Raw genomic sequence first — 15,131 nt, forward strand, 5'->3', positions numbered from 1 at the left:
TATACTACGTCCCATTATTCATGAGGGTTCTAGCTATACTACGTCCCATTATTCAGGAGGGTCTTTGCTATACTATGTCCTATTATTCAAGAGGGTCCTTGCTATACTACGTCCCATTATTCAGGAGGGTCTTTGCTATACTACGTCCCATTATTCAGGAGGGTCCTTGCTATACGACGTCCCATTATTCATGAGGGTCCTTGCTACACTACGTCCCATTGTTCATGAGGGTCCTTGCTACACTATGTTCCATAAACTAATAAGACAAACAAACACTTACCCAATATGGACTATAATTCTTGTGCAATGTTGCCATTTAGCTATTCGTAGACTAAATTGAACATCTAGGTTTTGGACCTTTGATCTCAAAATAACTTGTACCCCTGCTTCAACAAAGAAAATTTGTGAGTTTAAAACATGTTGGTTGGTTTGTGGTTCTGCCTTTTGACGAGGATTGCTCAAGTACTTATCGTGTTTTACTTTTTTCCAAACTCTCAGTGCTCGTTATTGATTGATTGTATTTTCACCCAAATTTGCTCATTTTGAGGGACTTAAATCCAATATCTGCCTTTATGTCATGACACTCATTATTTACCCTTCATCAAATCATGGACTTCTTCTGAATCCAAAACTTGCCAACAGATGATAACTCATTGGCCTGATGCTTTGCCTTGTACAAATTTAGAGTTAGTAACAAGTCTTGAAATCCTTTCTTACTTTCTGGACATAAACTCGACTCAAGGACATATAAAACAAAGCGATGAAAAGTGGAAGAAAAATATATACTACACGAGAATAGCAGAAAATGATTCGATGAAGACTCTCTTTTAGAAAGAGGAAGAAAGAAAAACTTATCTGAGTATAGTAGCCGACTCTATTGATCATGACATGCAATTTGAATTGATTACCCGATTTGTCCATCCAATCTATTCATCAACCATTATTGATCATCTAATCTTGATGTGGAGTTCCAACTATTTGACGAAGTCATAACTAACTTCAAACTCTTATTTGCCTTATGATGTCCACGAGGGTTTTTGCCACTAAAACTCTTTCACTTTGAATCCTTTAACTCACATTCGCCTCATGGTGCCCGTTAGGGTTTTCACCAATAAAACTCTTTCATTTTTATTTTTCTCTACTCGCATTCGTCTTATGATGCCCAGTTAGGGTTTTCACCAATAAAACTCTCTCATTTATTATTTTTTTCTTTCACAGCTCACTTTCGCCTTATGATGCCAAGTTAGGGTTTTCTCCAATAAGACTCTCTCATTTTTGTTTCTCTCAACTCACATTCGCCTTATGATGCCCAGTTAGGGTTTTCACCAATAAGACTCTCTCATTTTTGTTTCTCCCAACTCACATTCGCCTTATGATGCCCGGTTAGGGTTTTTACCAATACGACTCTCTCATTTTTGTTTCTCTCAACTCGCATTCGCCTTATGATGCCCGGTTAGGGTTTTTACCAATAAAACTCTCTCATTTTTGTTTCTCTCAACTCACATTCGCCTTATGATGCCCAGTTAGGGTTTTCACCAATATGACTCTCTCATTTTTGTTTCTCTCAACTCACATTCGTCTTATGATGCCCAGTTAGGGTTTTCACCGATAAGACTCTCTCATGGTTTCATCATTTGTACCCTTAACATACTTACTCTTGACACTTCAAAGGTTAATCCAAAGGTCTTTCTCCAACTTTTAAACAAGGTTAGAAAGAAATGACAAGATGAAGTCTCAAATACGACTTTAAATGATGGGATCGACTTTAGCTTTGGGATAGAAAGAATAAAAAGAAAAAAAAATGACATTTGCCCCAATTTTTTGCAAATATGGAATTTTGGATTTTTTGTTTGGTTAGACCGAACCCAACGACAAGGTTGCCTACGTATCTTACCGAAACAAGAATCAAGTCAAACGTAGTTCATGTTGATGGATTTTTTTATTTTTATTTTTTACTTTTTTTTATGGAAGAGCCAAGGAAGCAGAAGAACCAATGAAGTAAATTAACTCTCAACAAAGGTGACAACATATGAATTAAACATTAGACACAGAACCAAGAATTTCCATTACATCAACCTTTAAAATGTCCAGTCCAAACATAAAGGTTTCTAATATCGAAAAATCACATCATATATAATATCTCTTCACAACATCAGCATTGATGACCATTTCTGTCATTTTGCCTTTTATATCTGCTAAGTAAAGAGCACCATTGGATAATACCTTATTTATAATGAATGGTCCTTTCCAATATGGAGAAAATTTGCCTTTGACTTCAGCATGGTGTGGCAGAATACGTCTCAGCACTATTTGACCCTCTTCGAAACGTCTGGGATGCACCTTTTTGTTGTATGCTCGTGCCATTCTTTTCTGGTACAATTGTCTATGGCATTCTGATGTCAATCGCTTCTCATCAATCAAACTTAATTGCTCCAAGCGTGTTTTGATCCACTCATCATCATCAATTTCAGCCTCTACAATAATCCGCAGGGACGGAATCTCAACTTCTGCAGGTATAACTGCCTCAGTCCCATATACTAGCGAATAGGGGGTGGCACCCACTGACGTACGAACTGTAGTGCGATAACCCAACAAAGCAAAAGACAACTTTTCATGCCATTGTCGAGAACTTTGCACCATTTTACGAAATATCTTTTTTATATTTTTGTTGGCAGCTTCTACAGCCCCATTTGCTTTTGGGCGATAAGGAGTCGAATTTCGATGTTCAATCTTAAATTGACGGCATACTTCGTGCATTAAACGACTGTTGAGATTTGCTGCATTATCGATAACAATTGCCTTTGGAATACCAAATCGACAGATGATGTTGAAATGAATGAAATCCACCACGACCTTCTTGGTCACTGACTTGAAAATTACTGCTTCCACCCACTTTGTAAAGTAATCAATGGCCACCAGGATGAACCTATGACCATTCGATGCTTTTGGTTCTATTGGTCCAATCACATCTATTCCCCATGCCACGAAAGGCCATGAAATAGACATCGCATGCAACTCGGAGGGAGGAGAATGTATCAAATCACCATGTATTTGACATTCATGACACTTACGAACAAACCGTATAGAATCTCGCTCCATGGTGAGCCAATAATAACCTGCTTGAAGTATCTTCTTTGCCAGAACATATCCATTCATATGAGGTCCACAAACTCCTGAGTGTACTTCAATCATGATTGTTGAAGCCTCTTTAGCATTTACACATCTTAGAAGACCCAAATCAGGTGTTTTCTTGTACAATATGCCTCCGCTTAAGAAAAAACCACTAGTTAGTCGCTGAATAGTTCTTTTTTAATTACTAATGGCATTAGTAGGACATTCTCCGGACTGAAGATATGTTTTAATATCATGGAACCAAGGTTTATCGTCAAATTCTTCTTCCACCAAGTTGCAATAAGCATGTTGATCACGAATCTGTATGTACAAAGGGTTGATATGAGCTTCGTCAGGATGTTGAAGCATCGAAGATAAAGTTGTCAATGCATCAACAATCTCATTATGAACTCTAGGAATGTGGCTAAACTTTATTGACACAAACTGTCGATAAAGATCTTGTAAACAATGTTGATATGGTATGAGCTTTGGGTCACGAGTCTCTCATTCTCCTTGGATTTGATGGACCAGTAAGTCTGAGTCTCCTAGCACTAGCAACTCTTGGATGCCCATGTCAGCAGCTAACCTCAAATCCAAGATGCAAGCCTCATACTCTGACATATTATTGGTACAATAGAATCTAAGTTGGGTTGTTATAGGGAAATATTCCCCTGATTCAGACATAAGAACTGCTCATATCCCAACTCTCTTCTTGTTAGCGGCACCGTCAAAGAACAACTTCCATCCTTGATCCTTATTATGAATAACTTCATCGATACATGATACCTCTTCGTCTGGAAAGTAGGTCTTAAGTGGTTCATATTCATCATCAATAGGGTTTTTTGCCAAATGATCTGCCAAGGCTTGACCCTTCATTGCGGTCCGCGTCACATTGATAATGTCAAACTCTGTGAGTAATATTTACCATTTCGCAAGCCTGCTCGTGGGCATGGGCTTTTGAAAAATGTATTTTAACGGATCCATACGAGAAATGAGATAAGTATTATAAGATGAAAGATAGTGCTTCAACTTCTGTGCTACCTTAGTTAGGGCACAACACGTTCTTTCGAGAAGGGTGTACTTCGATTCATAAACGGTAAATTTCTTGCTGAGGTAATAAATGGCCTGCTTTTTCTTCCCAGTGCCATCATGCTGACCCAATACACATCCAAAATAATTATCCAGTACTGACATATATAATATCAATGGTCTGCCCGGCTCGGGAGGAACCAACACAGGAGGATTCGATAAGTAATTCTTAATCCTTTCAAAAGTCTCTCGACATTCTTCGGTCCACTCGACTGTGGCATTCTTTTTTAACAACTTAAAAATGGGCTCGCAAGTTGTTGTGAGTTGAGCAATGAATCTACTGATATAGTTTAACCTTCCTAGAAGGCTCATAACCTCAGTTTTATTCTTTGGATATGGCAGTTCCTGAATGACTTTTATTTTTGAAGGATCTAACTCGATACCTCGTCGACTGACTATAAACCCCAAAAGCTTTCCTGACGGTACTCCAAATACACATTTTGCAGGATTAAGCTTGAGATTATACCTGCGAAGCCTTTCGAAGAATCTTCTTAAGTCTTGTACATGATTTGACTGTTTTTTTTATTTAATGATCACATCATCCACATAAACTTCGACTTCTTTATGCATCATATCATAAAACATGGTTGTCATTGCCCTCATATAAGTTGCTCCCGCATTTTAAACCCAAATGGTATGACTCGATAACAATATGTACCCCATGGTGTGATAAAAGACGTTTTTTCTGCGTCTTCATCATCCATAATAATCTGATGATAACTCGCATAGCAATCCACAAAAGATGCAATCTCATGTTTAGCACAATTGTCCAACAAAATATGGATGTTGGGCAAAGGAAAGTCATCTTTTGGACTTGCTTTGTTCAAATCACGATAATCAACATACATTCAAACTTTGTCGTCTTTCTTAGGGACATGTACGATGTTAGTTAACCAAGAAGGATATTGAGAGACTCGAATGACTTTGGCCTCAAGTTGCTTTGTGATTTTCTCTTTAATTATTACACTCATGTCAGTTTTAAGCTTTCTCAACTTTTGCTTTATTGGAGGGAACCTAGGATCAATCGGCAACTTGTGAACCACCATGTCAGTGCTTAATCCAGACATGTCATCATAAGATGACGCAAAAACATCCTTGTAATCAAGCAGAGCCTGGATTATATCCTCCTTTTGATGTCGAGCATGTACGCTTATCTTAGTCTCTTTAATATTTTCATGATCCCCTAAATTTATCGTCTCAGTTTCACTCATATTTGGGTTTGATTTATTCTCAAAAGATTTGAAATCCCTGCTTACTTATTCAAATACTTCGTCTTCATCATATTCAATTTTTTGACTTATTATTTCAGGATTAGGTCGAAGATTAGATTGGATTTTAAGATCCGGTGAATAATTCTGTATGCATGTCATATTACTAGAATCGGCATAGAAAGAACTATATAGAAGAAAATAAAATAAATATATTAGACTGAAATAAAAACACAATTACATCCTATTGAAAAGGAAAATAGAGAGTTTGAAATAAAACGACGAGACAAAATCCGAATTACAACCCTTGAATAAATCGGATGACAAAAAGAAAACCAAGATAGACTACCAAGACTCATTCTTAATGGGGAGAGGAGTGGCCTCCCAATTGTTCAGCTGGACATCAGGACCAATGAATTGCACATCTCTGTCGCTAGTGCCCTCTTCGAGTTCAATCATATCAGCCTCGACAAATAAATCTTGAAAATAGTTGATCAATTCTTCGTGAACCTCCAACACTAGCTCTGGGCATGGTGACTCAGAAGATTCTGTTGTGCGGGCTTTGAGGAAAAATTTGTATATGGGTGGTATAGGCTTGGTAAGTGACCATACATCTCTCTTCTGCTTTTTGGCCTTCATTTTGTCCTCGACTCTAGGCTTGTATCCTAAGCCAAAAGTACCAAGACTCTTTCGTGGACTCACCGGATAAGCTCTCCCTTGCAAGAAGATCCCCAAGCCTTTACCTGGTTCAAAACCATGCTTCAACATTTCATTTACCATCATCACGGATGCCATGGGCAGTTGTGGTTTTGAAATGAGATTCCCCTCGAGGATATGCTCAACAACCACTACCTCAAAAGCTTGATAAACTAATGTCTCATTATCATTATTCGCCTTGATAAAAGGGAGGGAAGAGTCTTTGTAGACTGACAGATCCCCCTCACCATGAACAATCACTTCTTGTCGGTCGTATTCAAACTTAATCATTTGATGCAACGTAGAGGGGACTGCCCCAGCTCTATGCACCTATGGTCTTCCCAACAATAGATTGTAGGATGCATTGATATTTAGCACTTGAAAATTCATGGTGAAATCGACAGGCCTTATTTTTAGTATGAGCTCTATCTCCTCAATGACATCTGTTTTGGACCCATCAAAAGCCCTAACACATACGTTGTTGGGTCGTACCCTTTCAACATTAACATTTAATTTTTGTAGAGTTGACAAGGGACAAATATTTGCCCCAGACCCTCCATCAATTAGAACTCGAGTGACATATGAAAGCTCACACTTTACAGTGATATGGAGGCCTTGGTTATGTCCCGTACCTTCCACTGGTAGTTCATCATCTGAAAAGGTGATGCGGTTTACCTCAAAGATTCTCCCAGCAATCTTCTCTAACTGACTCACTGTAACTTCATTAGGAACATGTGCTTCATTCAGAATCTTCATTATAGCTTTACGATGTTCATCTGAATGTATTAACAATGATAACAAAGAGATTTGAGCTGGAGTTTTCCTTAACTGTTCCACAATGGAGTAGTCTGACAATTTCATCTTTCTTAAGAACTCCTCTGCCTCCCCTTCAGTGACTAGACTTTTAACTTGCATTTGGTCATTTTTATTTTCCTTAATTCAGCCGGGGCATAGCATTTTCCCGAACGAGTCATTTCTCCTATTTCATCTACTTCTTCATTGATTTATTTCCCCTTGTATGTCACGATGGTAGGCTCATAATTCCAAGGGACAGCCTTGGGATTAGTCATTGGAAGTTGGGACACTGGCCTAATGATCACAGGTGGAATATAGGCTCCTTGCACGATCAAGATAGACTTGTCTGGCCCTCTTGGAACAACTAATCTTGCCTCTCTCTGACTTGCCCAAACATCTTCAAGTGCTTCCTTCACAATTAGGATGGGTGTGTTTGATGGGCTTAACTTTTTTGACGTTCTTTCTGCCCCTGAAGGCACCGTTTTTGTCAAGTCAACAACATTCGCCGAATTCTCCATGCCAGTTCCAACTTTAAGGATTGGCTTGTATGGGACTGCAACTTCTTCGCAACCTTTCATCATTTCTAACATGTTTGTTTTAGTATGTCTGGGTAGTGGATTTTGATTGATGTTTGGTCCATTTGGGTTTTCAACGATAACTCGATGAGTATCGATCAAATCTTGAATTGCCTTTTTCAAGTACCAACACCTCTCTATGTTGTGTCCTGGGGCATCAGAACAATAGGCGCAGTGTTGAGAATAATCTAGATTTCTTGGGAGAGGATTTGACATCTTTCTTTCAATAGGACTCAAAACATTCAACGTCCTTAATTTTTTAAACAAGCTAGCATATGATTCTCCAATAGGGGTGAATTCATCCTTAGCTCCATTTACCTTCTTGTATTCTTTCCTAGGACGAAAAGGAAATCTAACAGTATTTTGGTGAATTTGTGGGGGTGGTGGATGATTTTGAGGAATTGGGGCACGCCATTGCGGATAAGAAGGGGGGGACAATTGGTTGTGCGTTGAAAACGGGATATGGAGAGTAAGGGATGGGATATTGTGGAGCTTGGGGAGGAAAATAGTGTTGCGGGGGATTATCTTGGACATAGGTCTGAGGTGCTGATACAACCGTAGCTACATCTTCCCTTCTCTTCTTCCCTTCAATATTTCCAGAACCATTTTGAAGCACTTGTGTTGTGGCTTTTAAAGCAGCTTGGCTTACAATCTTTTCAGACTTGATGCCATTTTCCACCATTTCCCCAACCTTAATAACTTCAGCGAATGTCTTCCCGACGGCAGAAAGCAAGTAGTGAAAGTAATCAGGTTCTTGCGCTTGGAGAAAAACGTCAATCATCTCTGACTTCTTCATTGATGGTTTAACCCTAGCAACTTGCTCCCTCCATCTAACGGCATATTTGCGAAAATTTTCTGTGGTCTTTTTCCTCGTGTTGGCTAATGAGGAGCGGTTTGGCACAATGTCAATATTGTATTGGAATTGTAGTACAAAACATCGAGCCAAATCATTCCATGTATGCCAGTTGGCAATATCCTGATCTATGAACCATTCGAATGCAATTCCCACTAGGCTTTCCCCAAAATAGGCCATAAACAACTCTTTTTTGCCCTCTGCACCCCTCAGTTGATTGCAATATCTCTTCAAATGAGCTATGGGGTCTCCGTGACCATCGTATTTCTCAAACTTTGGAGTTTTAAAACCAACAGGCAAATGGACGTGGGGAAACATGCACAAATCGCTGAATGAGATGCTTTTGTGGCTTCCTGGTCCCTACATATCTCTTATGCTATGTTCCAAACTCTTCATTTTCTTTGCCAACTCTTCATGTTCTTCATTCTTAACCGTCTTTTCAACTTCGATAGGGTAACTATATTGATGGATGTGGGGATACGAGCTTGGAATTTTAATTGCCTCTTCAAGGATATAATTATGATCATGAGGAACTTTGGACGAATGATCATTGTTGGGCATCATTGTTGGCTGTTGAATGATATTTGTCGACGCAGTTGGCATAAAAAGTGGATTACTCATCATAGGGGTACTCAAAGGGAGACCCGTAGAAGTTCCAGTGACGTTGGATGTGTTAGCATAGGGGCCGAATCCAGGTGGATAAATGGGATCATTTGTCGACACTTGGATAGAGGGTGGTATGTTTGTATTTAGATAGTCGCGTATTGAAGAAGGCGGAGCTTGTCCACTCGTCCAAGCTTCGTACATATCTGCCATTTGTTGTCTTAATGCCCTTACCTCTTCTATTGATGCTGTTTATTGGGAAGTCATCTGGTTTCGGACCTCATTATGGTCAGACTCGTTCCCGTCTTTGTGGGCCATTTTCTTCTTCCCTTTCGACCTTGTATTATAGGGATGTGATGCCAGTTTAACCACAAACCAATCACCTTTAAGCTAATATGTATTTCTCTCTCTCTCTCTCTCTTCCTCTTTGAATAAAGTAGCAAGCATATTAGTGTTAAGGAATCGTGCATATTACATCCACACATATACTTCTAATATGGAAGACCTTATGTTTCATCCCGGCTTATCTAGGTGTTTTCTCTTATTTAGTTATTCTTGTTAAAAACGTTTGATCGAACCCATTGGGTTGCCTACGTATCATGTTAGTGCATGAATCAGATCTTTGCGTAGTTCGAGAAAGATAATAATATATTATTATTTTTTACTTTTTTTAGAATAATAAATGTACATGAGTTGACCAAAAGTAAATCATTTTCATTCATTTTCAAATATTCTTAACACAATGATTTGAATAAAACATGAAAATAGAAGTAGCTAAGACTAAGATAGACTCAAAATGATTAACGAAAATATAAATAAATAAAAGCAACAACTAATAACTAAGAAAAGAAAACAGACTTGGAAAGAAACTAAATCCTCAGATCTCAATCATCCCCAAGACCCTTATAAATCCTAGCCAAGGCCTTTGGTAGATGTGGAGTAAGAACACGTGCCTGGAGGCCCAGCCTCTCATCATTCTGGTGGAGATAACCAGCATAAACATCATTGAGTGCATCCCTGAGTTGAAGTACTCGATCTTTGGCTTCATTCATATTGTCATAATAATTCTGTAACCAATGTCGAGTAGTATTGACTTCATGCGTCAAATTCTCCATCTGTTTTTGGAGCTCTTCAATTTGAAGGTGGAGTGCATCTCGCTCGGCTATCCTTTAACCTCTCTCAACCTCACATTCTGCCTGATATACACTAAAACGCCTTGCTATTTCCCTTTCCCGTTCCATAGAAGCCTTAACTTGATTCTGGAGTCTAGACTGTGTGCAGATAAGCTGGACCTTTTATTTTTTATACTCCTCCTCTTATTGCTCCATAGCGCCTATGACAATGCCCAAGTCTTCTTGTAAGGTCAGAATGGTAGAACGATGTTTTCTAACTCTCACTTCAAATATCGCATCACGTTGGGCCAACTCCTCTTTAGCATTCTTCAGGTCATTACTCAGGACATCCAGAGTAGATTTATAGCTTCTTTCAACTTCGAGGCGAGCTTGCTTAATCCTAACCTCAATTTCTGCTTCTCGATCTACAGGTCCTTTAACCGATCCTTCTGGCAATACCTTAGGAGGGGGTTGATCATGAACCCATTCTAAGTATGTTTGGTCCACCTCACCCTTGGTGCGATCCTCCACCCTATCGTGGGGACTTGAGAGCATGCATCCCCCCCAAATCTTGAATATCTCTGATTTCCTTAAAGGAATCTCGGGATGAAATTCATACATGAATTCCCGCATATCTTCATTAGGTGGTAAAAACTGGCGTCGACCAAGTTGTCGCATAACTCTAAGTGGCATGTAAGGTTGGACACCTCGAAGACCCATTAGGACGATGAACGATCGAAAGGTAGACATGTATATCACCTCGGCTGATGGAAACCAATGATAATTCCACACAATCTTGTCAGCAATCAGATTATTGAGGTATTTCTTCCAAGCCTCAATACCCTTCGGAAAACTATGATCTTTGATTCTTTCCTCGTGGCCCCCAATGTAATCATTCCATTCTACTTTGAAGTCCACTACATAAGGGTGATGACGAATGTGCTCAATCATCCATAGTTGTAGTAACATATTGCATCCCTCAAAGTAATCTCCTCCATTCTTGCAAATTGTCAAAACGTGGTAGATGTCTGCTAGAATCATGGGTACGAAGGTGATATTAGGATTTTTCTCAAAAGTTGTAATGATTGCAGCCAAATTTATATTGATCTTTCCTCCCTTTTTTGGAAACACCATGATCCCCAAAAAAGCTACTGTGAAGGCATCATAATTGTGTGCTTCCCAGGTCAAACGACATCCGTTATTACGAAGTTTCTTTCCATATAACTCGAACTCATCCTTTCGCCCATATCTTTTGTACAAAAATTCTAACGGAACCCATCCGTTATCAAGGCAACCACCTCTTTCATTCTCATTTATGTGCAATAACTCTAAAAACCTCCTACCATTGATATGTTTTGGTATCATAGGCTCTCCTTCGTGAAGATTTTTACCCCTTCCTATGAATGCGCGCGCCTATCTCCTCTAGTGTGGGGGTGAGTTCAAAGTCAGAAAAGTGGAATACATTTTTTATTGGATCCCAGAAATGAACTAGTGCTTCTATCAAGTCCCGTCGTGGCTCAACATACAAAAGGCTTCGCAGAAATCCCAAGCGTTTGAACACCACTCCTTTCCCATAATTCGTCATATTTTCATACCATGCCTTCAAAAGTGTCGGAACCTTATCTAATATCATGACGCGAGGTGATTGATCCTCCCTTGACCTCTTATCTCCCTTTCCATATGGATTCATATTTTCCTATATTATGATAATGACAAATTAGGACTTAATAAAACACATTTTTATTTTTTATAAAATTAAAAATAAAGTAAAAATTATTGTATATAATAGTAAAAGCATGATTGGACACTAAGGAAAACAAACCATCACATTTTTTATTTTATTTTTTATTTTTTTAAAGAAAAAAAAATCTCCTATTAAATAATTTGAGTAGAGTTGAAAGGAGAAAACAAAATTAGTATAATTTTATTTTTTTTTATAAATAATAATTATTATAAGAAGAGTGATTGAAAAAATAAAAAAAACACATAAGAAAAATAAGCAGTCAAATCTTTTTGTTGTAGTCTAAACCCCTCTTATTAGATAATCCTGCTAGACTTTTAAAAAAAAAAGTATAGTTAGTTATTTTATTTTTTCTTAATTTATCTTTACCCCTTTTTAAAAAAAAAATTAAAAATGATAGTAATAATAACTAAAAAAAATAAATCTTATATTTATAAAAGAAGTACAAATTTTGACAAAGTAAAAATGTTTAATAAAAGAAGGACACTAAGACCTTTGTATTTTTAGAATTTTCCTTCTCTTTTTTTAATTAATTCATTCAAAACCGGTCGACATTTTGTATAGCCTTCCTAATAGTGCAACAAGTAGAACAAAAAATGTACATGATGGTCTTAAGTGAGGGTACCTGTCCTAGAAGGACTCGACCCTTGTGTCGAGCCCCATTAGTTTAAAAATATGCATGATGCAGATAAATCGGATTATATTAGGGATAATCATCGCTGAGACTTATTTTACTAAGTTAGCAACCTAATGGAATGAGTGTCTAGACTGGTCGTAAAACGAGTAGACTACTCGAGTCGGTAAGGGATAGCTTATCGGTAGGAGGGCTTTCCGGCCTTACTATTAGTCCTTCCCATCTTAAGACATGTGTTACTATAGAATCCTTCCCAGGAGCGTTGCCGCATCTCTGGTATCTCATGGCTCGGGAGCGTAATCGCATCTCCGAATAAAGTATCTCAGAAGACTCAGATGGGTGCGCGAGGAGAGACAGATATATAACAATTCACATAATATCAAAGCGATAAAACAAGTAGCAAATAACACATTATACTAACAACACAATATCCAAAAAGAATAATAATAAAAATAAAGATCAAAGTCATATGCAAGTCAATATTTTGAAGCTCGAATTCTTGTTATCTCCAGCGGGAGTCGCCATCTGTCACACCCCTATTTTTCCCCAAACGAGGATGTTTGAAAAATAGAATTTCTCCAATTAAAGTGACATTTTGAAAAGGGATTATTTTATTTCAGAGTCGCCACTTGGAATTGAGTTTTGGTGTTCCAAGTCACCTAATTTTTACCCCTAATCAAAAGGAAGTTGACTCTAATTTCAAATGGTCTGCGAACTAGAAATCTGGATAAGAAATTCTATTGACCGAGGGGAAGGTGTAAGGCACCCCTCGAGTCCCGTGTTTCTAGCACAGTTGCTTCATTGACTTATATCTTGGCTTGACTTAGTTTTTGGATATAGTATACTTATTAGCTATACATTTACTTATATCCCACCTTCTTTGATTTATTGTAACTGTCTTGTCTAGATTCTTTAGAGTCCGGAGAATTTTAGTATTGTCGTTTTAGTGGGAGTCGATATTTGAATTATAATAGGAGGTAAACTTCTACGGGATTTAGGATTAATTTTAGAAAAAGAAAATGTTAAAGAGGTTAAGACCAATTTCTTGGAATTTTTTTCTTCTTATTTTCTTCTATTTTTTTTTTACACGTTATTTTGTAGTTTTTACTTTCATTTTTTTTTTTTTTAACATTCTGTTTCTTCTTCTTCTTACCTTTATTTTTGTCCGACAAAATTGTTTCTCTTCTTTATTTCATTTAAATAATTTTTGGTTAAGTTTTGTTTTCCCTTTTTTTTATTTTACCTATTCTTTATTTTTTACTATTATTACTTTTTATTCACTTTCATCTTTTGTTTCTTCTGTTTCTACCTTTTTTATAATAAATGTTTATTTATTTTATTTTTATTTTTATTTTTACTCTTTTTTTTAATGATCCATTCCTCTTCTTTTTTTTTTTATTATCTTCATTTTTCTCTATTCTACACCATTTTTCCTTTTATTATTATATTTTTTCTCTGCTCACGTTTTTTTTTTTAATTCTATATAGTATTTTTTAGTTAATTTTTTCCCTTTAAACTAATTGAGAGAAAATTGATATACGTAGTGATATAATAATATTCCTTCACCAAATGATGATAGTATGAAATTACTAATAAAAGAACTATCTCACGTTGATGAATTAATGACTCACTAAAATGAACTAATGTTCATCTCCTCCATTTTTAATATTTCGGATACAATCAAATTATTCTAATAATTAATTGTCTCCATAAGTATGGCAATATTATTTATTTATTAAAATCCAAAAACTCCAAATGATAACTAATACAGAATCTCTAACCAATTTACATGTAATTAAATTAAAGTTATAAACGAAGTTGTCAATTTGTACCATCAAATAAATGTACATAAACATGTTGGAATAAAACTAAGAGTAAACAACAACCATCTTTGGGTCAAATTAGTTGATTAAATTAAAGTCAGGTGTAAAAATAATTCGATGAGCAAATTTAAACAGTAGCAATTCATACAATCAACAATATGATATGAGTCATAAAATAGTGGCATATAACAATACATGTAATTTTAAGGACTCCATAACATCATAATCGAATTCATGACAATTATTTCATTGAACTATATAAGAAATTAGAATTACCTTTTCGTAAAACTTAATTCCAACAAAAGAAACCGCTATAATCTACTGATTTCCAAAGTTAATTATAATTAACTTTAAGGAGCCACGAACTTGAATCCACGAAAAAATCTTTCTGACTTAAAGTGTATTGCTTTTTTTTTTTTTTTTTTTTTTGTGTGCACTGTTATTCCGTATAACTGATGATGCTTTATGATGGTGATGTATTGTGATATATATAGGAGTCCTCCCCTCTTTTCAGATACGTGAGGGTGTGGGTCTCTTTTTGGGGTTTTTTTTTAATTTAATTTTAGTCGTGTATGTATAGGGGTCTGTTAGTTGCTGATAGTTTTTGTGGGGATATAGTAGTATAGGGGTGAGTATATGGGGGTGGTGGGGTATGGGAGGTTAGATTATTTAGGTTATTTTTACTTTACTTTTAGTTTTATTTTACTTTTAAGAGAATAATAATTAACTATATAAAAAGCTAATTAGAAAAAGTCAAATAGCTAAAAAAAAATAATAATAATTAAATAAATACTAGCTTATTTATAAAAACTTAATTTTAAAATAATATAGATTTTTTTTTTTTTTTGTAATCTTGCATTCTTTTTTTTTTTTAAACAATTGAAAATACAA

The 15,131-nt window shown here is 36.6% G+C and overlaps 1 pseudogene; it reads right to left on the bottom strand.

The window, feature by feature from the left end:
- Positions 1 to 2,127: 2,127 nt before the first annotated feature.
- Positions 2,128 to 7,477, bottom strand: LOC125835603 (uncharacterized; annotated as a pseudogene).
- Positions 7,478 to 15,131: the final 7,654 nt, after the last annotated feature.

This window comes from Solanum verrucosum, unplaced genomic scaffold (genome assembly GCF_900185275.1).
Source record: "Solanum verrucosum unplaced genomic scaffold, falcon-dt-bn FXZP01000040.1, whole genome shotgun sequence".
Classification (NCBI taxonomy): domain Eukaryota; kingdom Viridiplantae; phylum Streptophyta; class Magnoliopsida; order Solanales; family Solanaceae; genus Solanum; species Solanum verrucosum.